Source organism: Chiloscyllium punctatum, chromosome 6, assembly GCF_047496795.1.
Source record: "Chiloscyllium punctatum isolate Juve2018m chromosome 6, sChiPun1.3, whole genome shotgun sequence".
Taxonomy (NCBI): domain Eukaryota; kingdom Metazoa; phylum Chordata; class Chondrichthyes; order Orectolobiformes; family Hemiscylliidae; genus Chiloscyllium; species Chiloscyllium punctatum.
Window position 1 is genome coordinate 133,631,228 of NC_092744.1, and position 27,819 is coordinate 133,659,046.

Genomic DNA, 27,819 nt, shown 5'->3' on the forward strand with positions numbered 1-27,819 from the left:
CCCAGGAAAAGAGGAACTGGGTCCATCTCCAATTAGGTCCCCACGACCCACTCTACCACACCGAACACAGTGCTCCAATATACATGAAGCCTGCAGCAGGACCACATGCAATGAGTAAGAGTGTCTGTAGTCATTCTGCATTTCGGACATGCTGAAGATAATCCCACTTTGAATTTTGAGAGAAACACTGGTGTCAGATTGACCCTATGAAGAATTTACAACTGCATGGAATGTGTCCTGTTACAGATCAAAATCCTTTGAGCATTTTCAAAAATATCCTCAAAGGTCTCCGAAGAGATCTAAACCCTCAACTCTCTCAAACAGACGTCACGAAGCTGCACAGTCTTGTCTGAGGGGACATTATCCAACTGATGATAAAGGGTACTGACAGAGAGTGTATTCTTAGCAAAAGGAACCCACTTCTGTGTATTGGATCTATCAATCTCGGTTTTTTTTTAAATCAAATCTCTAATCTGGAAAAAAAAACAGAAGAAGTCTCTACTCGGTAGTCAATCCTTAACGAGTTATTTGACCAAATGATATCATTGTTTCTCCCTCAAGCAACACGTGGTGGCTCAGTGGTTTTCACTGACTCACAACACCAGGGTCACGGGTTTGGTTCCAGCCTTGGGTGACTGGCTGTGTGGAGTTCGTATATTCTCAACTGTGTCTGCATAGGTTTCCTCCAACAGTCACAAACATGTGCATGTCGATGAATTGGCCATTGCTAAATCGCTCATAGTGTTGCAGGATCTGTACGTTGGGCCATTAGCCAGGGTAAATATAAGATAAAAGGGGAATGGGTGAGGGTGGGTTACTTTTCGGAGGGTCGAAGTTGTGTTGCTGGGACCAATGACCTGTTTCCACACTGTAGGGATTCTACTAATTCTAAATCACTCAAGCAAGGTATCCCCTCGCTGCCCACAGTTTAAACTTGGAATCCATCACCCCCGGTTGACAACCCAGTATATCAATTAGAGGGGTAAGAAACATGGTTTTGTCTGTATTGCCCTCAATCTGATGCATTGTCCTTCAAGTTTTAACAGTATTGTTCATCATTAGTTTATGACAATACTCCATAAACGTTGTCATTTTATCTAAGAACAACAGACTAATAAGGGTTCACTTGTCTGAGAGGGGTCAATGTCGAGCCATATTGATGCCGAGACTTCAGTGGCCCAGGCACTCACATAGGATGAAAAAAAACTTAATTGATTGCTTTTAATCGGGGAGATCAACTCCCCAAAATCTGTGGGGCAGTTGCAATTTTGTTAGCTTGATAAAGAATCACTTATGGTGCCAAATAAAAGAGCGAAACCAGCCATTTGTTTCTAAAAATCATCTTAGATTACTTAAAGTTTGGGAACAGGCCCTTTGGCCCAACAAGTTCACACTGATCCGCTGAAGCGCAACCCACTCAGACCCATTCCCCTACATTTACCCCTACATTCATTTTAATAACAGCTATCCGACCTAGCCAGGATATTGGAAATGCCTCCCATCTTTGAAGGTCTTGTTTAATTTTGTCAAACAAATGGATACAGTTCACATTAAATAAGTGATCAAAGACAGATGCAATGAATATACTGAAATACGGAAACCACCCCAGTGACCATTTAAAAGTAAACCAGGATTTGGCCTCAGTATCAGGTATTTCCCTAAGACCTCCCATAGGCATGGCCTCCAACTTTGTAAAATTAATCTTATCACCCGGAAAGGCAACAAGCGAATCAATGAATTGCATCACATGAACTACCGAAATTGCGGAATTTGACAAAAAGCATACAATGTAATCTCACGTGACTTCTATCCTACTTCTGGGGCAGATATGTGGGCATCCCTTCGGATGGCCTCCGCCAGTGGGTCAATCCCCAACATAAACAACAATGGTGAAAGGTGTCAACCTTGTCAGCTGCCTGGAGAAATATTAATATTACTGGTTGGCCACACCATTAGTGAGAACTGCAGCCAGAGGATTGCGGTAAAGGACCCTCACCCACTTGATAAAAACTTTGTGTAGACCAAACCGTTCTAATGTACAGAAGATATCCGGCCACTCACCCCAACCAAATGCCTTCTCTCATCTAAAGAGATCATTAATCCCTGGACAGATTGTTGTTGACACTCTTGGATCATATTGAGAAAGCTCTTAACATTTAAGGAAGATCTGCGGCCCTTTATAAATCCTGTTTGGTCCTCTTTGGTAACGGAAGGGAGCAAAGTTTCCACCTTAATGTACAGGTCACAGACGGGATTTTGAAACCAACATTTAAAAGTGAGATTGGCGTGTAAGAAGCACAATCCTCAGGGTCTTCCATTCTTAAGCATCAGAGAGATATGAGCCTCTCTCTTAAGGAAAAGGGAGGGGTTCGTGACTGTATGAGTGACAGAACATGTTAAACATCAGCCGTGACAATAGGTTTATAAATTATTTATAAAATTCACTCAGAAATCCGTCAGGAACGTGCACCTTTACATGCTGAAGTTGCTTCACACCCTCCTACGCTGACAATGGTGCATTAAGGCACATCACTTATTCAGGGGTTACTCCTGGAAAACCCAGGTTCTTGAAAAATGACTCCATCTTAATCCATCTATCCTCAAAATGTTCAGTCTGAAATAATTCGGAGAAAACTCTCGGACAGGCTGCATTAATCTTTTTGGAATCGGAGGGAAGGATCCCAGTACCTTCCCTAATTGAGGCAATGGCTTAACGGGGCACTCATGTTCCTGGCAAGTTAGGCTAAATACTTGCCTGGCTTATCACCATGTTCAAACAGCCTTTGTTTTTCAAAAGTATGTTCCTTCCTGGCTGTCTGTGTGCGCGAGGAATTCACTGTAGACAGAAGTGTTGTGATCCTCTGCAGATTAGTAAACGGAGGGGCTATCGCAGTATGCACTCTCGGCTGTCCTCAGCTGTGCCTAAAGCCAGCGTTCCTGCTCCCCCTTCTGCCGCTTCCAGATGAATAACTATTCCCTTGGCATGAGCGTTAGCAGTTTCCCATAGAATGGATGTGTTACTGGTTGAATCTGCATTAATGGCTAAGAAAGATCTGAAATCTTTACAGAAATACCCATTTAACTAACCAGCCTTAAGAAAAAAAGGATCCATTTGCCAGCGTCTCCAAACTGTTATACTGCTTCATGGTCAGAAATGGTAATTTTCCCAATTGTGCAGGATGCCACCGAATCTAAGATTGTTGCAGGGATGGAGAAGAGATGAACATTCGTGTGGCATTTATGCGGGTTATAGGCGAATATAAAATCCCTACTTGTGATGTGGATATGCCTCCAGGCATCCACCAGCTCTAGTTCTGCACAAGAATCAAATAATTGCTTTCATTATGACAAGGGTATTGGGGGACCTTTGGACATTCTGTCCACTGTGGGGTCCATAAGACAGTTGAAATCATCTGCACTAATGCACCATGAGACACGATAACTTAATTTGGGAAATGCATCTACCATGGTTTTAAGAGGGTGCGCCGGGAGGCAATAACCATTCAAAATACTGTATTCTTTCCCATAGTTCAAGGGTTTGGGGATTATGACCCTCCTGTGAATGTCTAATGTAATCTAGTAATTTAACTGGAAGATTCTTCCTATCCAGTATGGCTTCTCCGCTACTCCTATTATTAATAAAACGAGAAATAAACTCGATCAAACCCGCCCTGCTGTAATATCAAATGTTCCTTGTCATCAAGGTGCATCTCCTGCAATAGGACAACATCCATCCTCTCCTTTCTAAGATTAGAAAGTACATTTTTCCTCTTGACTGGACGATGGCTCCACTTATTGTTCCAGGTACCCCATTTAAGCACATCATTATCCATCACACACTGTCGCAACATTTGAGCTGTAGAGAGGAAGAACTCGAATTACACATCACTGATCATAAATGAAAAAAGACTCATAGAGCTTCAAAACAACACGAACTAAGACTACTACATCTAACAAGCTGTCAAAACTTTCCAAAACTAAACACACCAAAAAAACAAAAAATGAAACAAAATCCAACGTGCCAATGACACTCCATAGGGAATTTACTCACCCCAACCACGCCCGTCCAGTGGGGACAGTTACATCCTCCAAAACCTTAACTTCTGCCCGCTACCAATACGACATCCAGGGCAATTAACGACAAACATCAGGCTTCAAATGCCCTTTGGTCGGTATTTAATCATCACAACTACCTTTGTCACCCACTCCAGCTTGAACCGCACCCCGGACATACGCAAGGAAAGAGAATAAGAGTAGTAATACTAATGAAGAAGTTAAAAGTGAGTACTCTACTCATCCCCGACTATAATTTAATACTGGTTAATACCAGAAAAATCCAAGAAAATTTATTTAAGAGAGAAACATGATTATCTAAACATCCATCTTACTTTAAAATGTCCACAAAGTTTTCGCTTTCTCTGGAGAGTCAGGCGAGTGTATGGATCCATTGAAAGCAATACGGAGCACCGCTGGGTATATTAAGGAATACTGACTCCGAGTTCCCTTACTCTTCTCTTGATATCATCAAAAGATTTTCTTTCCTGAATCAAAGCCGTTGAAAAGTCCTGAAAGATCATAATCCTGGAGCCCTCATGAATTAAAGGCATCGGATTATTCCTCTGGGTTCTGGAAGATTCCATCTGCCTATGTTTATCCCCATAACTATGTAACCGCACAAGGACAGGGCGAAGGCAGGGGTCTGCGTCTGACCTCCGCACCATAACCCGATGAACTGTCTCAGTCTTCACCCGTTCCTTTTCAGTTTTGAAGTGAAGGAATCGCTGCAGCCAGTTCTCAATAAACTCACTGGCTGACCACCTTCCATCCGGTCCAGCAAACTGACGATGTGAACATTCTTCATCCTATCCCTGTTCTCGAGGTCGTCATCATGGTCAGTTAAGGTATCGACCTGCTTTTCAAAGGCGAGAATCCTCTCCTGAAAGGAACTGATCGCGGTCTCTGTCGCTGCAGTTCGGCGCTTGGCATAATCTGTTCTGTTTCCAAGGCTGTCAAGTTGCTGCTCATGTTTTTGGAGCACGGCTGAGAGCGGATCTAGCCACTTCTGAACCCTTCTTCAATCATTACTTCAATCATTTCACATAACTTGGTGAACTCAGTGACCAAGGCCTGGTAAGTAACTGGGTCTATGGAACGAGCAGAGTGGGTTACAGCTGCAGCCTCAGGCATGCTCGATGCTTCTGACGGGTGCACTGTGTGTTGGGACTTACTCGATCCTTTCCCATGTTCTGTCATATCATATGATAAAACGGGATTAGTAAAGATTCTATCGCTCTTTTAGTGTTGAATTTTACGTAAATGGCTGGGATGGGATGTGTTAGAGAACCACTTTGCCCGTGCTGTGATGCAGAGCCCAGCAAAACAGACCTTCCGGATCTCCGGTATCTTGGATTCCCCCTTCATGTTTTATCGATATTATCATTTCATTTTGCATTATATTCCTGGATGTTCCGGACCGGTGTAATTTGACACCACTGTCTACATTTTCCCCTATGTTGCAAATTGCTGCCCATTCCTCGATAATCCTTGACTCTGTTGTTATTTATGAACCTTCTGTCGGTGCCTCAAAAATATTCAATATTTCTGCCTCCAACGGTCTGTGGGGAAGAGTGTTCCAAAGACTCTCAGCACTTTGAGAAAACAAATATAAACTTTATGATCTGAGTGTGAGATTAATTTTTTTGTGTCTCCTTATCTGAGAAAGGATATAATTACATTGAAAGCAGTTCAGAGATGTTTCGTTTCACGTATTCATGGGGTGAAGGGATTATATTATGAAGGCTTTAACAGGGTATGCTTGGAATGAGAATGAAACATACAAGACCTTGATAAGTGTCGATTAGGTATATACCCGCTGGGTGTTTGTTTTGGCCAAATTTGTTGTCATTGTCACAGAACCTCTGCAGTGTGGAGGCAGGACATTCCGTCCATTAAGGCCGCACTGATGCACTAAATTGCATCCTACATGGACGTGACCTTATCCATGTTACCCTACATTTCCCATAACTAACCCGCCTAACCTACACATCCATGGGCACTATGGGCAATCTACTTTAAATTGCACATCTTTGGACTGTGGCAGGAAACTGGAGCACTGAGAGGAAAACCACAGTCACGAGGAGAATGTTCACACTCCACATAGAGGGTTGCCCGCGGTTGGAATCGAACCCAGCTCCTTGGTGATGTGAGGAAGCAGTGCCACCCACAGATACACAATACTCCTCCGTTAGTTCTGTTAGTAATTTGTGGCTGACTAAAGAAATCTGTCTGACTTCTTATCACTGAACCTAACCCAGTCTGAGACCTTTATCATCGGCCACGTCACCAACCTGGTTACATTTAAAATTTGTTGTGAGCAGTGGAGGATTGGGACTAAAAAAAGGAAATAGTGACACCCTTCATCCTCAGTCACAAATGGAGTGAGAAGAAATTCACAAAGTGGGAATTCAGTCAAGTGGAAATCCTCTTTCCCAGAAGTTTGGGATGGCTGAATCTTTATATTATATCGAGGCTGGCTTCATCTGATTTTCCATAGACAGGTGAATCAGGGATAATCGTGCAAGGAGGGAAAAGTGCAGCTGGGACCACAATGAGATGAGCCACGATCTCATTTACTGGTGGGGTAGTGTCAAAGGGCCGAATGGCCCACTCCTATCCCTCAGCCTTGTGTTCTGATATTCCAGTCAGCCCTTCAGCAAATCGAAGCCACTCCGATGGTTAGGTGTAGTTTTGGAAATGTACTTGGAAAATCTAGCCTGGATCACGAAGTGACCCTCACCCGCAATCCCTGTTTCCAGGCTTCCCATCTCTGCAACTTCTGCTCTAAATTTAAGCCATGTCCCAGACCCAGATTCGCTGTGACGACAGCCCCCATACCCCACCCAGGGTAAACTCAAACAAATCCTCTGCTCATCCGAATGTAGCATTACACAACACAACTTCCAGGAAAATAACCAGTTACTTTACAAAAGTATAACATGTGAAATTATTAACAGTAGGAACAACAGAAGGCTATTCGGCCCCTCAAGCTTGCCCTGTCATTTAATACGAACATGGCTGATCAACTCCAGGAACCGACTCCACTTTCTTGCCGACTCCTTGAGGAGAGTGAATGAGTTATATATACCCGCTGGGTGTTTGTATAGTCCAAATTTGTTGTCCCTCAACACCTTTCCGGGTTAGGGAATTCTAGACATTCACTACCTTCTGAGAGAAGACATCACTTTGCATCTCAGACTGAAATCGCTGTTCCATATTTGGTATCTATGTCCTCAAGTTCGGGACTCCACACAGGAATGGTAACAACTTCTCAACATCTACAGTGTCAACCCCTCTGTGTGTCTTGTATTTTTCAGCAGTATCACTCCTCATTCATTTAAACCCCAATGAATAATCGCCTCACCATTTTAGAGATTCTCATTAACACAATCCTTTCGTCCCAGGAACCCATCTTTTGAAACAACCCATCTTTTGTAATACCTTGTGGAAAATCTCTGGAAAGCCTGGTGTCTACCAGATCTCCTTTATCAAGTCTGCTTTTTACATTCTCAGGCATCTCCAGAAATACTTTGCATAATTTTACAGGGCAATGTATAATTTCTCTTTCACAAAACCGCTTGGAACTGGTGAAGCTCTTCTAACTGTCCTTGCTGGCCAGGTTTTCCAAATTAAGCTCGTCCCACCTGCTTTCATTTGGCCCATATGCCTCGAAATGTTTCCCATTCATATGTTTGTCCAAATGAGTTTTAAATGTTGCAGTTGTACTGGCATCTACCACACTTCCTCTGACAGCTCATTCCATACCCAACCACCCTCTGTGTAAAAAAGTTGCCCCTTCGTTCCTTTAAAATCTTTCCTCTTTCAGCTTAAACCTGTACCTTCTATGGCTGAACTCCCCCATGCCGTTGGAAAGATCTTGGCTATTCACCCTATCCATATCTCTCATGATTTTAGACGCTTTTACAATGTCACCACCCAGCCTCCTACACTCCATCTGATACTAATTTCAAGAACAAGCATTTAAAGATAAGCACTACAAATTTAAACAATATTAAACATGACAGGTAAACAATACTCAGCCCAAACTTCATATGCTGATTTGTTTTTTCTTAATATTACAACACTAAGGCAGCATGAAACGCTTACTAGTGCCAATAAGAAGTCAAACACCTGGATTCCTTTGTCTAAAGGGGGCGATGATCTCGACAGTGAAAACGTATCTATAGCCAGATCTATATAATGCCACATAGTCAACACTCTCCCTCCTGGCTTCCCTATGTCCTTATGTGGTTGTGTCTTCTTCATCTTGCACTCAATTGAGAGAACCCCTTTCCCCCATTCACACCTTAATTTACATCATCCACTCGTTCACCAGTGCTAAAAGCCCGTTAATCATTGCCACACCCTCTTTTCCCTGTCATCCGTCCCGCACCTCTGACAAGGGATTAAAAATCCCAAATTCCACTCCTTTTCAGTTCTGAAGAAGTGTCACACTGGGCTTGAAATGCTAACGCCGTTTCTCTGTCTCTGCAGATTCTGACCGACCTGGTGAGTTTCTCCAGAAATGAATAGGCACAGAACAAATTTTCACTAAAACAAATAACTGTGGCTACTGGAAATAAAAATACAAAAATTGCTTGAAGAACTAGGAGCTTTGTAAAGGGTCGTTGGACCTGAAAGTTCAACTCTGCATTCATTCCAGAAGATGCTGCAACATTTTCAGTAATTTCTTCAGCAAGTTCTGTTTTTGGACAATTTCCAATGAAGGACGTCAATGATGCTGAAACATCCCATCCAACCTGTAGCGCCGTAAACTGGGGACTGAACGATAATGCATTGTGCACAAATTCCTAGATTCTAAAACTGCACAAGACTGACATCATTGACACTGCAGAGCTCTTAATCATGTCAGGGAGAAAAACAGAGGGAAACACATTCATTTCAAATACCGAAGTTGACATTGTGGAAAAGAAATGATTTAGATTATTACCTTAACTGGATTGAGATAAAGTAACAAATTGGAGGTGTGACACCAGAGAGATGCCCTCAGCAGAATGAGAATATGAAAATGGAAGTGTTACCGCATCAGAAACCAGGTTAGGTCACTGAATACAGGGCTGATGCCAACGTCGGAATCACGTGCACCTAAACCTGTTGACAAACCACACATGATTTGTTGCATTCCAAACAGCAGAAATAACTTCAGATGGAGAAGGGGAAATGATCCCAAGACTAACAGATCGGATCTAAGCTCTGTCATCCTGCTAAATCCAATCATAAATGTCGATGGATTATTAAACAATTTACTGGAGCAGAAGACGCCATAAATATCCTCATCCTAAATATCGGAACAACTCTAAATCAGTGAAAAAAGTCTGCACTACCCTCAGGTGTTGACTCACACTCACACTCATCATGATGCCCACAGATTCACAGATGCCAGTCTTCAAGCAATTCGATTTGCTGTATGTGACGTGAAGAAACAGCTGGACACAGTAGATATGACAAAGGCAATGGGCGCTGAAACCATTCCTGCAATGGGACTGAAGACTTGTGCTGCACAACAAGCCGCGTCCCTGGGGAAGCTTTTTCATTCCAGATCCAACTTTGACATCTCCCTGGCAATGCGGAAAATTACTCAGCTATGTCCAGTCCCCGAAGAGGAGAATAATTACAATCTTACCAATTACCACCTCGAACTCCCATCACGACAGTCAAATTGGTGGGAATTCTTTTTGACAGAGCTGTCAAGAAGCACAGAAATAACCTGCTCAGTGTGGTTTCCGATAGGTCCCCATGTGGAGATGGTGCTGTTGTGGAAATATCATTGGATTACGAATCCAGACCAGGTCAATGCTCTAGCAGCTGGTGGAAGCTAGAAACAATTAATAAAATATCGAGTCCGAAAATCTGGTGTCAGTAATAGTGCTCTTGTGTCCAATGTTGATTGTAAACATCGATCTCCTTTCCCAATGTACTTTCAGGAAGTGAATCTCCTATGCTTTCCTGGTGTGGCCTAAAAGTGACTCCAGACGCACAGACATGTGATCAACTCTTCAATGGTCTCTGAATCGGCCAAGTAAGACACTCAATTGTATCAAACTGCTCTGAGGTCTTAAAGGATAAACCAGGACAGAACACCTGGCACCAGCCTTGTTATCAGAAAAGGTAACGGGAAACACAGTCCTATCGATCCTGCAGAGTTCTCCTTCCTAACATCTTAGAACTTGTGACAACATTTACAGAGTTTTCCCACAGACTGTACACAAACATCGGGAAAGGAGGAGGTTATTCATTACGTTGAGCTTTCGTCATGCTAGTTCAGGGCCGCACATCTCCTCAATGCAGTTTTCCTCATACAATGTTCATATCCCAAAATATGTTTAAACATTGTGAAATATAAAACGAGAACGGATGGAGTGCTTTCGGCCCATCAAGTTTGCTTCTCTATTCGATATACACGCAGTTCTTTGATAACGCTTTTGTATTAAATACGATTTGACTGTTTTCTTTAAAGTGAACTATCATCCCTGCCTCCAATCTGTCTCACACTGTCAGAGTTTGATATATTTCCTCTGGCTGGTGAGGCCAGAAACAAGGCGATAATGGACTTGAACGTGTGGCTGGGGAACTGGCACAGGAAGCAAGGATGTAAATTCTTGGATCACTGGGGTATGTTTTGTGGTAAGCATAAATTATACAAGAGAGACGGTTTGCACCTTAATAGGTTGGGGGACCAGCATTCTCGCAGGCAGGTTTGCTATTGCAACACAGCTGCATTTAAGCTAAATAGCTGGGGGGAGGGGACAAACTGGATGTTTGAGAAGGAAATTGAAGGGAAAGTTAGAAAAACGGAAGTCAAGAAAGACAACTGTATCAATGACGCAGAAAACTCAAAAAGGGATCATGCTGTAAGGTTGAGTGAAATATGAGTTTTTTTGGGAAGGGTGAGGATAGTAACAAATTTAAACTACTATATATGAATGCACGAAGCATTAGAAATAAGATGGATGAGCTTGAGGCTCTTTTGGAAATTGGCAGATATGATATTGTGGGGATAACTGAGATGTGGCTTCAAGTGGACAGGGCCTGGGAAATGAATATTCAAGGTTACACGTGCTATCGTAAGAACAGACTGACGGGCAGAGGGGGTGGGGTGGCCTTGTTGGTAAGGGATGATATTCAGTCCCTTGCCCGGGGGGACCTAGAATCAGGGGATGTAGAGTCAGGATGGATAGAGCTGAGAAATTCTAAGGGTAAATAGACCCTCTTGGGAATTATCTACAGGCCCCAAACAGTAGTCTGGATGTCGGATGTAATTTGAATCAGGAGCTGAGATTGGCCTCTCGCAAAGATGTTACTACAGTTGTTATGGGGGATTTCAACATGAAGGTAGACTGGGAGAATCAGGATGGTATTGGACCTCAAGAAAGAGACTCTGTGGAGTGCCTCCGAGATGGATTCTTAGAGCAGCTAGTGCTGGAGCCGACCAGGGAGAAGGCAATTCTGGATCTGGTATTGTGCAACGAACCAGAATTGATCAGGGAACTCGAAGTAAAGGAGCCATAGGAAGTAGTGACCAAAATACAATAAGTTTCAATCTGCAATTTGAGAGGGAGAGGGTACAATCGGAAGTGACAATATTTCAGTTGAATAAAGGGAACTATGGAGCTATGAGGGAGGAGCTGGCCAAAGTTCAATGGTGCAATACCTTAGCAGGGATGACCAGGGAGTAGCAATGGCGGATATTTCTGTGTATAATGCAGAAGATGCAGGATCAGTTCATTCCAAAAAGGAAGATAGCTCCTACGAGGAGGCATGGGCGGCTGTGGCTGATGAGGGAAGTTAAGAAACATATAAAGTTAAAAGAGAAAAAGTATAATGTAGCAAAGATAAGTGGGAAAATGGAGGAGTGGGAAGCTTTTAAAGAACTACAGAGGATTACTAAGAAGGAAATACACAGAGAAAAAAAAGAGGTACGATTGTAACTTGGCCAAAAATATAAAGGAGGGTAGAAAAAGCTTTTTTACGTATGTGAAAGGCAAAAAAAGGTTAAGACTAAAATTGGGCCCTTGAAGATAGAAACAGGGGAACATATTACAGGGAACAAAGAAATGGCAGAAGAATTAAATTTGTACTTCAGATCTATGTTCACTGGGGAAGACACAAGCAATCACCCTGAGGTAACAGTGGCTGAAGGACCTGAACTTAAGGGAATTTATATTTGCCAAGAATTGGTGTTGGAGAGACTGTTAGGTCTGAAGGTTGATCAGTCCCCAGGGCCTGATGGTCTACATACCAGGGTACTGAAGGAGGCGGCTCGAGAAATCGTGGATGTGTTGGTATTCATTTTCCAGAATTTCACAGATTCGGGATCAGTTCCTGCGGATTGGAGGGTGGCTAATGTTGTACCACTTTTTAAGAAAGGTGGGAGAGAGAAAACAGGAAATTAAAGACCAGTTAGTCTGACCTCAGTGGTGCGAAAGATGCTGGAGTCAATTATAAAGGACGAAATTATGACACATCTGGAGAGTAGTAACAGGATAGCTCAGAGACAGCATGGATTTATGAAGGGGAAATCTAATTTTCTGGAATTATTTGAGGATGTAACTCTGAAGATGGACGAGGGAGATCCAGTAGATGTAGTGTACCTGGACTTTCAGAAAGCTTTTGAAAAAGTCCCACATAGGAGGTTAGTCAGCAAAATTAGTGCGCATGGTATTGGGTGCAAAGTACTAACTTGGATTGAAAGCTGGTTGGCTGACAGGAAACAAAGTGTCGTGCTAAACGGCTCCATTTTGGAATGGCAGGCAGTGACCAGTGGGGCACCGCCGGGATCAGTGCTGGGACCGCAGCTTTTTACAATATATATTAATGATATAGAAGATGGTATGAGTAATAACATTAGCAAATTTGCTGATGATACTAAGCTGGGTGGCAGGGTGATATGTGAGCAAAGACATTCTGGCTATTGAGGGAGTGCAGCGTAGGTTCACGAGGTCAATTCCTGGAATGGCCGGACTACCTTGTGCGGAAAGACTAGAGCGACTGGGCTTGTATACCCTTGAGTTTAGAAGACTGAGAGGGGATCTGATTGAGACATATAAGATTATTAAAGGATTGGACACTCTGGAGGCAGGAAACATGTTTCCACTGATGGGTGAGTGCTGAACCAGAGGACACAGCTTAGAAATACCAGGTAGACCATTTAGGCCCAAAGATGAGGAGAAACCTCTTCACTCAGAGAGTGGTGACTGTGTGGAATGCTCTACTCCAGAGGGAGGCCCAGTCTCTGGATTCATTTAAGAAAGAGTTGGATAGAGCTTTCAAGGATAGTGGAATCAAAGGTTATGGAGATAAGGCAGGAATAGGATACTGATTAAGGATGATCAGCCATGATCATAATGAATGGTGGTGCAGGCTCGAAAGGCAGAATGGCCTACCCCTGCACCTATTGTCTGTTGTCTATTGTCTAATGATATCTCCACTTATTTTACTAAACCCCATAAAATACAGGCCCAGTCACCCCAAATCGCTGGTCCCACAACAAGCCTGTCATCCCAGAGATCAGTTTGGTCATCCTCCACTGCTCTCCCTCAATGTCCTTTACTAGGCAAGGAGACCAAAACTGCGAACAATATTGCACAATATTCGAGATGGGGCCCCACTAAGGCTCTATACAGCTGCAGTAAATCACCCTTACTCCTGTATTCAAATCTCCCTGAAATGAAGGTGAATACACCATTTATCTGCCTACCTGCTTTCTGCTCCTACAATATTACTTTCACTGATTGGTGTACAGGGACATAAGATCGTTTTCAATGTTACAGCTCCCCACTTCTTGGGTATATATACACTGGTCAGCGTGCCAATGCTATTCCTAGTATTGACTTCTGGCTTCAGAACTCACTGCCTTACATGGACTCGGAGGGCTGCGCAGAAATAAAATAAAAATGCAGCTTAAGTTCATTTATAGTGCAACATTTTTCAACCACTCCCTTTGCAAATGATAGGATGCCATTCTATTGTTCCCATCAAAGTGTACAACATCTCATCTCTCCGATTGCTCTCCATCTACCACATATTTGCCCAGTCTCTCCACATATCTCCATCACATTGGAATCTTTTTTACATCCTCCTCATCCACTCACAAGCTGACATTGTTTAGTAATGTCAGCAGACTGGGGAATATAGCATATGAGCCCCTCAACCAAAGATATGATGTGTATTGGGAATAGGTGATGTCAAATCTCGATATATCCTAGTTATATCCTCGAAGTGTCCATTCAAAGAAAAACATGGTTCTATTCTTACTCGTTCTTTCCTGCCAGCTCTCCCATTCTAAAACCATGACCATATATTAGCCCCAGTCCCACAGGATTCGAATTTGCACAATAGGCTTGGGGTTTTATCAAAAGTCTTTCTGAGATTCCAATCGTATTGCATTGATACCTTCTCATAATTTTGTTAAAAGCCACTTTCTCAAATATGATTCCCATTTCATAAATCTCTGTTGACTTTGTCTATGCCCATTAATTTCACTCCAATATTTTTCTCGAAAACTGTTTAGTTGCTAATGTAGTTGCTATCCCCTTTTTCTCACCAGACTAAAGTTCTCTAGTATTTCTAAGAAGATTTTTTTTTTGTTTTTTTATCTTCTGTGAAGGCCTAACTGAAGTATTTGCTCCATTAATCTGCTATTTCCCTGTCCTCAATTCTCTGGTATCAGACTGTAAGAAAGCTGCGACTTTTTCTGTTAATTTTGCCATTGATATATTTTCAGAAGTTATTACATGTTCCCTCTTACATACTTTGATAAGATATTCTTCAGAAACCCATCAATTCTTAGCTTAAGCTACTCAATGATTGACCTCCCACGTCCATACAATAACAGAAGCACAGTCTCTGTTCCATCAGAAATACAACACGACCTACATTCGGCCCACTTTCCGACACAAGCTTGTAGCTGTGAATCTTATGGCATTTCAACTGCAAAACTATGTATTTTCCAAAGATTTTGAGGTTACCATGACAGCTCCCCTCTCAAGCAGTGCATTCCAGACCCCACAAACTCTGGGTGAAAAACAGTCCTCAAATCCTCACTAAACCTCAAACTCTTCACTTTAAAAATGTGGCCCTTTGACTCAATGGAACAGCTGTTGTCTATCCACCCTGAATCTTATCCTTCCGATTCACATCCCCCCCCCAGCCTTTTCTGCTCCAAAGTAAACAACCCGAGCTTATCCAGCCTCTCTCCGTAGCTGATATACTCCACCCCAGGGAACATCCTGGTGAATCTCCTCTGCACTCCCTCCAGTACAATCACATCCTTCCTGTAATGTGGCCCCCATAACTACACACAGTATTCCATCTTGGCCTTACCAAAGTTCCCCATAGCTCTTATAATCTATGCTTCAATGAATAAAGGCTGTGTTTACGCTCCCCTATGCGTTCCCAAGTTGTACAATAACCTGTCCAGTCGCATTCACGGATGTGTGGAGAAGCACCCTCTGAGCTTCCTCGTGTGCTGTCATTGATTTAGTCCTCCCCTGTCTGGTTCCTTCTTGCAAAGTGCATCACTTCATATTTATCAGAGTTATATTCCATCTGCCATTGATCCACCCATCTGACCATTTTCCCTGTACTGATGTGACCATCTGACCATTCCATCTGTATCTTCCTGTAACATAAGGCCTTCCTCCACACTGTCATCTCCCCAGCCAATCTTTGTATCAATAACAACCTTACTTATGACACTCCCCACCGCTCGTCCATATTCACAGCTGCATTCTTTATGATAAGGTTTAAAATCAGAAAATATCAGCTTATAGTCCAACAGGTTTATTTGGAGGGACGAGCTTTCAAAGTGCTGCATCTTCATCAGGTGATTGTGCGCTTTGATGAAGCACTTCGAAAGCAAGTGTCACCGAATAAACCTTTTGGACTATAACCTGGTGTTATGCAATTTTTAGCTTTGTCCACCCCAGTCCAACACCAACACCTCTGAATCAGAAATATTAAGAGACACAGCACTGATCCCTGTGGTATACCATTGGACACTAGCCTCCAATCACACTAACAGCCTTCTACCACTCTCCTCTGTCTCCTACCACTAAAGTTGATTTGAATGCAACTTGGCAAGTCATTAATGAGTCCTACCTGTTCCCTGGTTATTCTGTTCTCCTGGAGACACTTGTAGAATATCAGAACATTCTCCCTCATCTTGCCTGCCAGTAGGTTCCCATGCCCCTGTGTTATTTAGTCTCCTCCAACTGATGAATTTCCTTCTTATTGTAGTCTTAACTGGCCTGTCCCAGATCCTGCCATTATTTGCCTTGAATGTGGAATAGGCAGCGAGGGAAGCGTTCATGTTAATTTTCAAAATGTCATATGTTTTGTGAATATTTTAAATTTCACTGTGACCCACCTGTCATTCTTTGAAACTCTAGCGAACACAGGCCGAGTTTCCTCATCAGGCAATCTCACCATCTGAGGGATTAATCTGGAGAATGTCCATTGCACTTCCTCTGTGGTTAGTATATCCTTTCTGAGATTCGGTCACCAAAACTGTACACAATACTCCAGGTACAGTCCTACCAACACGCTGAGAAACTGCTTCAACATGTCTTTGTATCGATGTTCGGACTCTCTTATATGAAGGCGAACCAAACTTTAACTTTACACTTACATATATTCCTCCAAATACCCTTCACATTCATTGCATTTGCAACCTCGTTTTTTGAGTTCTTATAGAAACCCGTCGGAAAATCCAATCTATGCCACTTCTACTGATTCCCCATTATCTATGCTGTAAGGAACAATTTCGAACAATTCCGAAGTTTATCAAGTATGATTTCTCTTTCAGAAATGCATGCTGATTCTCTCCATTGTTGCTGTTAATTTCTAAATAGCAAAAATGCCATCCTGTGTATTAGATTCCAAACAGTTTCCCTAAAAATGTCAAGTTAACTGGTCTGCAGTTAGCCACACTATGTCTTTTTCCCTTTGTCACTGTTTGGATCCCTTCCATTCGTCGTTGGTTCTTGGATCACGGTTATCCACAACAGTTTCCGGTCTCTGCAGAATGTACAGGAAAATAAAACACAGTCATCGACAGGGCAATTAATACTTCTATTGGTGGTTTATTTCTGACATCTTGATAAGACGTACATCTGTTTCGTCAGACGTAGCAATGCTCAATCCAACTCCATGTTCAAGTACTAGCTTGTTTCTGATATGAATTGATTTTATGCCTTTAGCTCCAGAAGTCCGATATGATCACTTGGTATTACTGGGGGATATTCTGGCTCTTCCTCCATGAAGACAGATGCAAAGTAACTGGTTACTTCTCGGTCATTTCCCTGTTCTGCACAATGACCTCTCCTCTCCCGATTACAAATTTCCACATTTGATCCTGCTTTTATTTTGTTTCCTTTGAAATATAGATCGCAGATTGATGCACCCTTTGTGTTCCTGTTTGTTAACATGTATGTTCTCTTTTTGAATATCCTTTACAGTTTCACGGCCTTTCTTTTTTGGATCGTTAATGTCTGAGAATTCTCAGGTTTTCACAATAGCTGGAATTCTTCTGAAGTCACTTCCTATGATTAATATATTTTCTAATTTGTGATGTTAACCATCATTGGGTCACTTGCTCACACTTTGGTGTTTGTACCTGAAATAAATAGATGTATGTTGCAGACTTTACAGTATTTCTAAAAACTCCTGGTCCTGACCAGTTATATTCAGGAACACAGCAGGAGGATAGGAGGATAGAGAAGAAAATGCGGGAGCACTACTTGGCTCTTTTCTATCATCGCTGGCCAACGAGTAAGGTCCCGGACGACTGGAGCATAGCGAATGCTGAGCCTGTGTTCAAGAAATGCTACAAAGAGAAGCCTGGGAACTAAAGACCAGTAATCCTAAAATCTAGTGGGTAGGTTACTTTGGAAGATTCGGAGAGATTGGATATACCTTCATTTGGAAAGACAGGGTGTGGTTCGGACTAAGATTAGAATGGTGCTGGAAAAGCAGAGCAGGTCAGGCAACATACGAGGAGCAGGATAATCGATGTTTCGGGCAAAAGCCCTTCATGAAATTCAACACAGGAGTTTATGCAAGGAAGATCATGACTCACAATTTTGTTGGAGTTCTTTGATAAAGTAACCAGCAACGTTGAGGAGGTCTGGGTGGTATCAGTAGTCTGGATGGATTCCAGCAAGGCCTTCAATAAGGTTCTACATGGTACGCCGCTCTGGAAGGTTAGATCGCATGGAATTGAGGGGGACCTGGCAAATTAGGTACAAAATTGACTTGATGGTAGGAAGCAGAGAATAATACTGGAAACATGCTGGTCGGACTGGAATAGTGGAATGCCTCAGGGGTTAATGCTGGGACCACTACATATTACATATATCTATGATTTACATGAGAATGTACAGGCATGATTTGTAAGTTTGAAGATGGCACTAAAACAAGCGGCATCGTGGAGAGTGAGGAAGGTTATCAGAAATTTCAGAAATTATAGCAGTACTTTGATCAGCTGGAGACGTGGGCTGAGAATTAGCAAATGGATTTTAATAGAGATCAGTATAAGTTCTTGTATTTTAGAAAGTCAAATCAAGGTTGGAGTTTCATGGTGAATGTTTGAGTCCTAAGGAGTGTAGCGGAACAGAGGGACCTTGGAATTCAGGTGCATGGTTCTCTGGAAGTTGATTCAGAGGTAGACATTCAAGAAAGCTTCTGGCACAGTGGCCTTAATTGGTTTATACCACTGAGTATAGAAATTAGCGAGTTATGATGCAGTTATACAGGACGCTGGTGAGGCCATATTGGTAGCGTTATGTTCAGTTTTGTTCACTTTGGTATAGGAAGGATATTATTTAACTGGAAAGAGTGCAGAAAATAAACTTACAAGGATGTTGCCAAGGTCTCAATGGTCTGAGTTATAGAAAGAGGTTGGACAAGCTAGGGCTTTTTACTTTTGTGTGCATGAAGATGATGAGGATCATATTGTAGTTTATAAGATCAAGTCAGCCATGGATACAGTGAGTTCACAGTCTTTTTTCCCAGGGTTGGGCAATCACAGACTAGAGAGCATCAGTTTAAGGTCAGAGGGGACACAATAAAAGGGAATCTGAGGAAAAACTTTTTAACTCAGTGGCTGTTATGCAGATGGAATGAGAAGTGGGGCATTTGAACAAATACATGGAGAGTAAAAGATTAGAAAGATACAGGACAATTGCAGGGAAATGGGTTTAGCTTGGGTGGGCATTTCGGTCGGAATGGACCAGTTTGGGCTGGAGGGCCTGTCTCCGTGATGTCGGACTCTATGACTCTAACAACCATTGCTTGTCTCCCACTGAATGTTATATTGTACTTTCCAAATTCACTGTAGATATATTGAACTCTAGTCTCCAATCTTCAATGATGTTTGACTGGACAATTCAAGCATTCTATATTGTATGCAGACACCTTGTGAAATGCAACTTATAAATGTCATTATTCCTTAAAGGCTGCTTCAGACCAAGGTTAATAATTCGACCTTCTGACCACTCAACATCAAATCCGAAATAACCTGCTCTCTAGTTTGCTTCGCAAAATACTCTTCAACTCACCTCATATAAACTTACATAACTTATTTTTCACAGCTTCAGCAGTCACTTACTTAACGCAGTTTAGATACAATTTGACACTATTCAATAAGACTACGGTATCCACAATATTTGCCTATCTAATTTCCAGGACATATGATGCTCAGATTTTCTGCTATCATTTGGTTTCGATATATAATACACTAATATTTGCTTCTCCTTGCTATCTGTAAATTCTACCTCAACTGATACTGCGGAACCTGAGGGACAGGTCTGTGTCGTTATTAGTGATAGACCTGGACAAAACATTCAGGGAGGCTCACTTCGACGCTGAGATGATCTGAAGAAATGTCCCACAACACTCGACAAGCAACAATATCCTCCTCTCTCTGTTAGGATAAGACTTACCATATACTCTCTGCTCCCTCACACTCACTGTATATCTGTTATAGCACCTAACCCCGAACAAGGTTCACGCTCTATCTCCAAATAAGGCTCAGGCACTACCACTCTCACTATTGAATTCAGCAACTAATCATACTATATGAATTCAAAACTGTCGACTGACTCATTCCAGACACCTCACAACTCCCTCCACCTACACCAGCACAAACAGCAGGGTCACCCATTCACACTCTCCCTCCATCCCTTTCTTTCTCCCATTACAGAATAAGAAGCCTGGAATAGGATAGAAAGGGCCAATCCAGGTAGTGGAGTGCCCGATATCCGTTCTCTCACTCCCCTCACCCCGTCATGTGGGAAGGACTCTTAAAGAGCTGGAGAGGACCAGGACGCCTCGTGTGGAGAATCTGAAACATCCACGTCTTACTGACAATGTTAAGTAGCAATGTTCAGTGAAATACAGTTCTCAGTTTAAACCCACTGGCAGTTCCAACAACAGTCCTTTCACTCCCAAAAAAAACCCCACAGATACCTCACTGCACAGAGACGCAGACACAGAAATACACAGACGAAACACACAAAATACTTAGAAGGATATAGATATATATACACCTATAAACACACAAATAAATATACAGTCACATACAAATCGACATAAATGCAGATAGAAACACAGGCTGAAACACAGACAGACAGATATAGACACGCAAACACACAGATTACAAGCATTTGGACACATACACGCATACACACACATACAGACACACACAAACAGAGGCACAGACACACATACACACACACACACACACAAACACTTACATACAGATACACAGATGCACAGACACTAGTGTCATTAAGACACAAATCGATGTGTTTTGATTTGTAAGGGGATCAAGGATACTAGGGAGAAGGCAGAAGAATGAGGTCTAGGTACATATAAGAAATAATAGTTTGCTAGCTATAATTTCTAAGGAATAGAATCTTTGAGTGGAGCTGAGAACGTTGGCTTGCACCTTTCCAAAATCTGCATATCATGAGCATCGAATCAGTTCAGACCTTTTCACTAAACAGACAGAGTGATTTACCAGGAACACCAACTACAGCAAGGATAGGATAGTAACTAGCTTGAATAACCATCAGTACATCTTCAATCCGCGATGCTAATGAGATCCAAGGCTGGGAAAGCCAGTAAAGACCATAGGATAAACTCCTATCCATTTTTGGAACATTCCAGTCTAATGTCCCCGATTCTGATCCATTGTTGGAACATTCCAGTCTAATGTTCCTAGATTTCCATCTCTCGTGCCCTTCTCTCTGAAGCTGCTAATCTCTCTTATTGCTGTTGTACATGCTCCCGCTCACACTATGGGATAAAACACTGAAAGCATTCCCTTATTGATAGATGAGAGAAACTCTCTAGGGACACTTACGATCCACGGAGACTGACATAATGACAATCGCTGAACAAATAGCTCCAGTTAACCCCTTTGAATTCAAAGCTTCTTTATTAAAATTCAAAATAACGTTGAACATTTATGCATTCTGGGTGTGATATGTGAGTGTGACTGAAGGAAGGAATGTTGCAGATGGCAGATTGATTGTGTGTAACCATTCAGTCGGCCTTGGATATGGAAGCAATGCCAGAAGTTTAACGGAACATAAACATGCTTCTCTGTTCATAAATACAGAAATGAATCCTGTAACTATTGATCAGTCATTGCAATATCTGTAAAACATTGAGAAAACAACTATCATCCATGATCTGATCGCAAAATGTACCAAAAAAACGTGGGTTACAACAAAAAAAATGGCATGGATATGTTAACAGAGAATTGCACATTGCAAACATAGTGCAGATTGTTATTCCAGGATCAGAGAGGGCAGGTTTGGGTCATGCTGTTGATGTTATCGATGTTAAGGAACTGTCATGAAGTGTCATTTAATGGACTTCAATTACATTGTGATTATGATATTGGGGAAAAGAGAGAAGATGGAGAGGACTAGGGGACATGTCTGATGAGACTGGGTGGAGGGACAGTGATGTTCCCCATTTACCAGTATTGAAATGTTACTCTTTATTACTCATTTGAAGAACAAATTCAAGAATACATCTACAATGAGGAATTAGCAGAAACAATATTAATGAAATGCATTTATGCAATACAAAATACAGGAACAAAATGATTTTCTGCACACACCAATATATGCAAAGTACAAAGAGATAAGGTTGTTAAAATACACGCCTGATATTGAACTATATAAATTGAAATGTGAATTACATAACTAGGAAAGTGGTATGCAAACTTTATCAATCATTATTTGACCTACAGCTAAGATCGTGATGTCTCCTCTGTCAGTGAATCCCCTCACTGAGATTCTCTGGCCTAATCTCTCATACAGTATCGGTGTGGGAGGAGGGGGTGGGGGGTTCGTGGAGGCGGGGTGGTGGTTATCATTTCCTGCTGCTCTTTGCACAGTCTATTTAAAAACTCTGCTTTCTCCATGGAACCAATCTATTGACCTAATGGGTTCTGTTCAGCTGTCAGTAACCCAGCTCTGTGATATTGTTGTAAATAAATAATTTGGGATGACAGCCAGTATCAGCACAGTGCTCACAGTGTATGGAGCCCAGACAAAGGGCTTGCCATCCAGAGGAATTTCTAAATAAAGATTCTAACTTCTGTCTGTCCATATTTATCGACCGTAATGCAGTCTTCTGATCTACCTAACTTCACCCTCATCTAACACCTCTTCCTCTCTCACTCAGTCAGTCACTCCCCTTTCTATCCTCTCTCAGTTTATCTCCCTTCACTTGATTTCTCTCTGTTTATTTCTCTCTCACACAATGTCTCTTCACACACTCTCTCTATCTCCAATTGTGCAGTTGGAGAGCTTGTGACTCCACGATGTGCTGAATGGCCTTCATCCATGCCATAATAATTGAGATTATCTGACCCACAATAAATACTTCTGGGACAGACATGCTGGTCCGGTGACAGGTACAGTGCACAATCACCCATTCTCTTTTCCTGCTCTTCTCTGGTGTACAGCTGCCTTGAAATGTCTGTTCAAACGAAACAAACTGAATGAAATTCGAGCAGTCGAGAAGACGTCCGTGAGTGTGTATTTCAATCAGGATTTAATGAAGGATGAGATTCCAGAATAACATAAGCAATGAATGGAAAACAGGGTAACACAAGAAATGGCAGCTGAGTACAACATGTGGTTCCAAGTGGGTATCGTGGCATTACCAAGAGATTATCAATCCAGAAAAATCAGCTCCTGTTCTGTGGATCCAGGTAGAATCCCACCACTGCAGAAGGTGGAAATTCAATTCAATAATGTAAAAAAAATCCCTGGAATTAAGAATCTACTGCTGAGAATGAAATCATTGCGATTGTCGGAAAAATACATCTGGTTCACCAATATCCTGCAACGAAGGAATCTCCCATCCTCACCTGGTCTGGCTGACATGGAACTCCAGACCCAAAGCAATGTCATTGACTCTCAATCGCCCCCTGAAATGGTCCAATGAGTCATTCAGTTGGATCAATCTCTTCAAAGGTTCAAACAAATGAAGCCGGATGGACCACCTGGAGTCGAAATGGGCACCGGAAAAGTCAACATTAGAAACATCACTGTAGAACCTTAAAAGTCTTCCTTACTAACATCTGAAGTCTCGTGCCAACATTGGAACAATTGCCTTACAGACTAGTCAAGCAACAGCCTGACATAGCCATACTCACGGAATCATACCTTATGGAAATAAAAGAAATTAAACATGGACAACAGAGTCTCAAATGATTACCACGTAACGTCGTTCCTCAGCTGAATCAGTCCTCCTCCATGTTAAACAACACTTGGAGAAAGCATTGACTGTGGCAAGGGCACAAAGTGTATTCTGGCTGGGGGATTTCAAAGTCAACTGTCAAGAGTTGTTTGGCAGCAGTACTCCTGATCATGCTGGTCGGCTCCTAAGGACATAGCTACTGGATTGGGTCTGCAGAAGGTGGTGACAGAATGAACGAGAAGGTAAAAAAGCATATCTGAACCCATCCTTACCAATCTACCAACTGAAGTTGGATATGTCCATGACAGCATCGGTAAAAGTGACCACCACACTGTCCTTGTGGTGATGAAGTCTATTGTCTCCATAAACTCTATTGTGTTGTGTGGCACTATCACCATGCTAAATGGCACAGACTTTTAGCAGAGCTGCAACTCAGGACTGACCGTCCACAAGACACTGTGGACCATCAATAGCAGCAGAACTATACTCCAGCACAATCTGTAACGTCATGGCCCAGAATGTCCCCCACTCAACCATTACCATCAAACCAGAGGATTAACCCTGGTTCAGTGGAGAATGCAGGAGGGCATGCCAGGAACAGAACCAGGAATATATAAAGATAAAATATTAATCCGCTGAAGCTTCCAAGCTGCATGCCAGATAGCATAAACAGCAAGGGACAGACAGAGCTTAGCGATCACAGAACCAATGCATCAGAATTAAGCTCTGCAGTCTTGCTAATCTGATCATAAATGGTGGCGGATGATTAAACAACTCACCGGAGTAGGAGTCTCCACAAATATACCCAACTTCAATGATGCAAAAGATAAGGCCGAAGCTTTCGTTGCAAATCTTCAGTCAGAAGTTTCGAGTGAATGATCCATTTCGGCCTCCTCCGGCGGTCCCCATCATTACAGATAGCAGTCTTCAGCAAATTCGATTAACTGATATCAAGAAAGGTTTTAAGGCACTGGATACTGCAAAGGCTATGGCCCCTAATAACATGCTGACAATTGTCCTGAAGACTTGTACTCCAGAACATTCCGCTCTCCTAGCCAAGCTGTTCCAGTATGCTTACAAACTGACAATGGGGAAAAACTGCTCAGGTATGTACTATACATAAAAGGCAGGACAAATTAGACCCGTCCAGATACCGCCTAATCAGTCTACTCTCCATCATCAGTAAAATAATGGAAGATGTCATCAACAGTGCTATCAAGTAGCACTTGCTCAAAAATAACTTGCTCAGTGACGCCCAGTCTGGTTTTTGCAAGGTTCACTCAGCTCCAGAACTTGTCACAGCTTTGGTGCAAGCATGGAAAAAGGAACCGAATTCCAGCCTTTGACATCAAGGCTGCATTCTGCCAAATGTGACATCAAGGACCCCAAGCAATAACAGTATCGTGGGCCAACACTCCATTATTGGAGTCATACCTGAGAGATAGGAAGATGGTCATTGTTGTTGGAAGTCAGTCATCTCAGCTCCAGAACATCTCTGCAGTAGTCCCTTAGGATAATGTCCTAGGTCCAAACATCGTCAGCAGCTTCAACAATGACCTTCCTTCCATCATAATCTCAGAAGTGGGGATATTCGATAATGACTGAACAATGTTCAGCACCATTCGCAAATGTTCAGATACGGAAGCAGTCCATGCCCAAAGCAACAATATCTGGGCAATATCCAGGCTTGGGCGGGCAAGTGGCAAGTAACATTTGCGCCACATAAATTCAGACAATGACTGTCATTCTTAAGAAACAATACAACCACTTTGTATTCAGCATCATCATCATCATCATTAAACTCCCACTCTATCAATATCCTGGGAGGTATCATTGATCAGAAACTCAACTGGACTCGCCACATGAATATAACAGCAGATCAGAGGCTAGGAATACTGCACGAGGAACTCACCTCCTGACTACCCAAAGCCTGTCCATCATCTACAAGGCACAAGTCAGGAATGAGATGGAATATCCTCACTTGCCTGAATGGTTGCAGCCCCAACAGCACTGAAGAAGCTTGACACCATCCAGGACAAAACAGCCCATTTGATTTGCACCACATCCACAAGCATTCACTCCCTTCACCACGGTCACTCAGGAGCAACAGTGAGTACTATCTACAAGACACGATGGAGAAATTCCCCAAAGATCCTCAGACAGATCCTTCCAATCTCACGAACACTTCCATCTGGAATGACAAGGGAAGTAGACTTTTGGGAACACCACCACCTTCAAATTCCCCTCCAAACCAGTCAACATCCTGATTTGGAAATGTATTGCCGTTCCTTCACTGTTGCTGCGTGAAAACATTGGAATTCCCTCTTTAATCACGAGTGGGCCACCGCACAGCAGGTAGATTTCAGCAGTTCGAGAGGGCACCACCTTCTGAAGGGCAACTGGGGACGGGCAAGAAATGCTAGGCACATCCAGCGATGCCCACAGCCAAAAAAAAAACTTTGTTTTAAGAATAGTTCCAAGTTGAGCATCTCGATGGGACAGGTTATCTGATTTGAACACGAACAGTAAAACAGTGTTTCTAATATTGAACATTTTAGACTTTTCTGTTATGTGAAGGGTGTTCAGTATTCGATGACATGTTGTTGCTGAGTGCTGTGATAAATTGCACCTGTTTTGTTTAAATCAACAATACTGGTGTATCAGGATCAATCCTTCGAATATGACAATCATCGTAGAGAGAATGTACTCCCGCCCGATGAGACTCACTGACAGCTGCTCATATTCAAAATATTAATGGAATACTGGCTGACACTGAATACTCCCACCGTCCATATCACAGGGGTTACCATTGAACAGAACGTGAAGTCAAATCGACATACAAATACAAGGGTTACAAGAGCAGGTCAGAGACTTACAAGTCTATACTGAATAATAGACCCTATGACCTTACTGGCATGAGATATAGAAAATAGATTTCGGTCATTCAGCCCATTCCTTAACTCTGATACTTTGCCATTTTGTCATTGTCTCTATGAAAAGTGGAAATACCTTCTACACACTGACTGTATCAATCTTTGCAGTAATCCATTAGTTTCAATCAGACACCTCCCCACCCCGCACAGTTCTTCTAAATTCCATCGAGTACACACACTGCCGCTCATATGACAAGCCGTCATCCCCAGGATGGATCACCTCCAACACCAGCAGATCTTTCTCTAGAGATAGTGTCCAAAACAGCTCACAATTGGCCAAATGCCGTCTGTCCATAGCCCATTACATTCTCAGCAGTATGTCTCCCGTCTTGCATTCTTGCTCTCTTGAAATGAATGCGAACATTGCTTTTGCTTTCCTAACTGCCACCTGAACATGCACGTTAACCATAAGAGAGGATGAGTGCTTCAAAATCCTTTTGTGCTTCAGATTTAATGGATCCTAATGGAACATAGTGTCTCCTCTATTCCGCCTACCAAAGTGCATATTCTCACACGTTCCCATATTGCGTTCCATCAGCCACGTGTTTTCCCACATTCCTAAACTGTTCAAGCTTTTCTCCAGCTTCCCCACTTCCTCAATATCATCTGCAAACTTAGCAAAGCTGCCCTCAAGTCCTTTGTTCAGATTGTTCTTATATAATATATTTCCTGGCTCCCTAAGGACCGTCCACCATATACAAAGCACAACAGTCAAGGTGCTTGACTCCATTCAGGTTGAAGCAGTGTCTTGACATTAATTACACCTGTAAAGTCTTCACTCCCTGCACCACTGACTCTCAGTAGAAGCACACCCTACCCCCTTTTGGTGTGAGTTTACATCATTGTGGTGCACAATCCCAGTCTACTGATGTCACTCCGTCTCAACACTAAATGAGTGGTGCTCACACCAACCATGTCACTGTGTATTGATGACGATGGAGGGAGGTCAGCGAGGAGATGTCTGCGATGAATGACTGTGTGACTGCCAGGCTGAAACCTGCCCCGACACCCTCGGATATACCGGTGCCCGCTGTCACCGCTGCAGGCATGATCAGTCTTACTGCAGTTCAAGTCATGGAAAGCA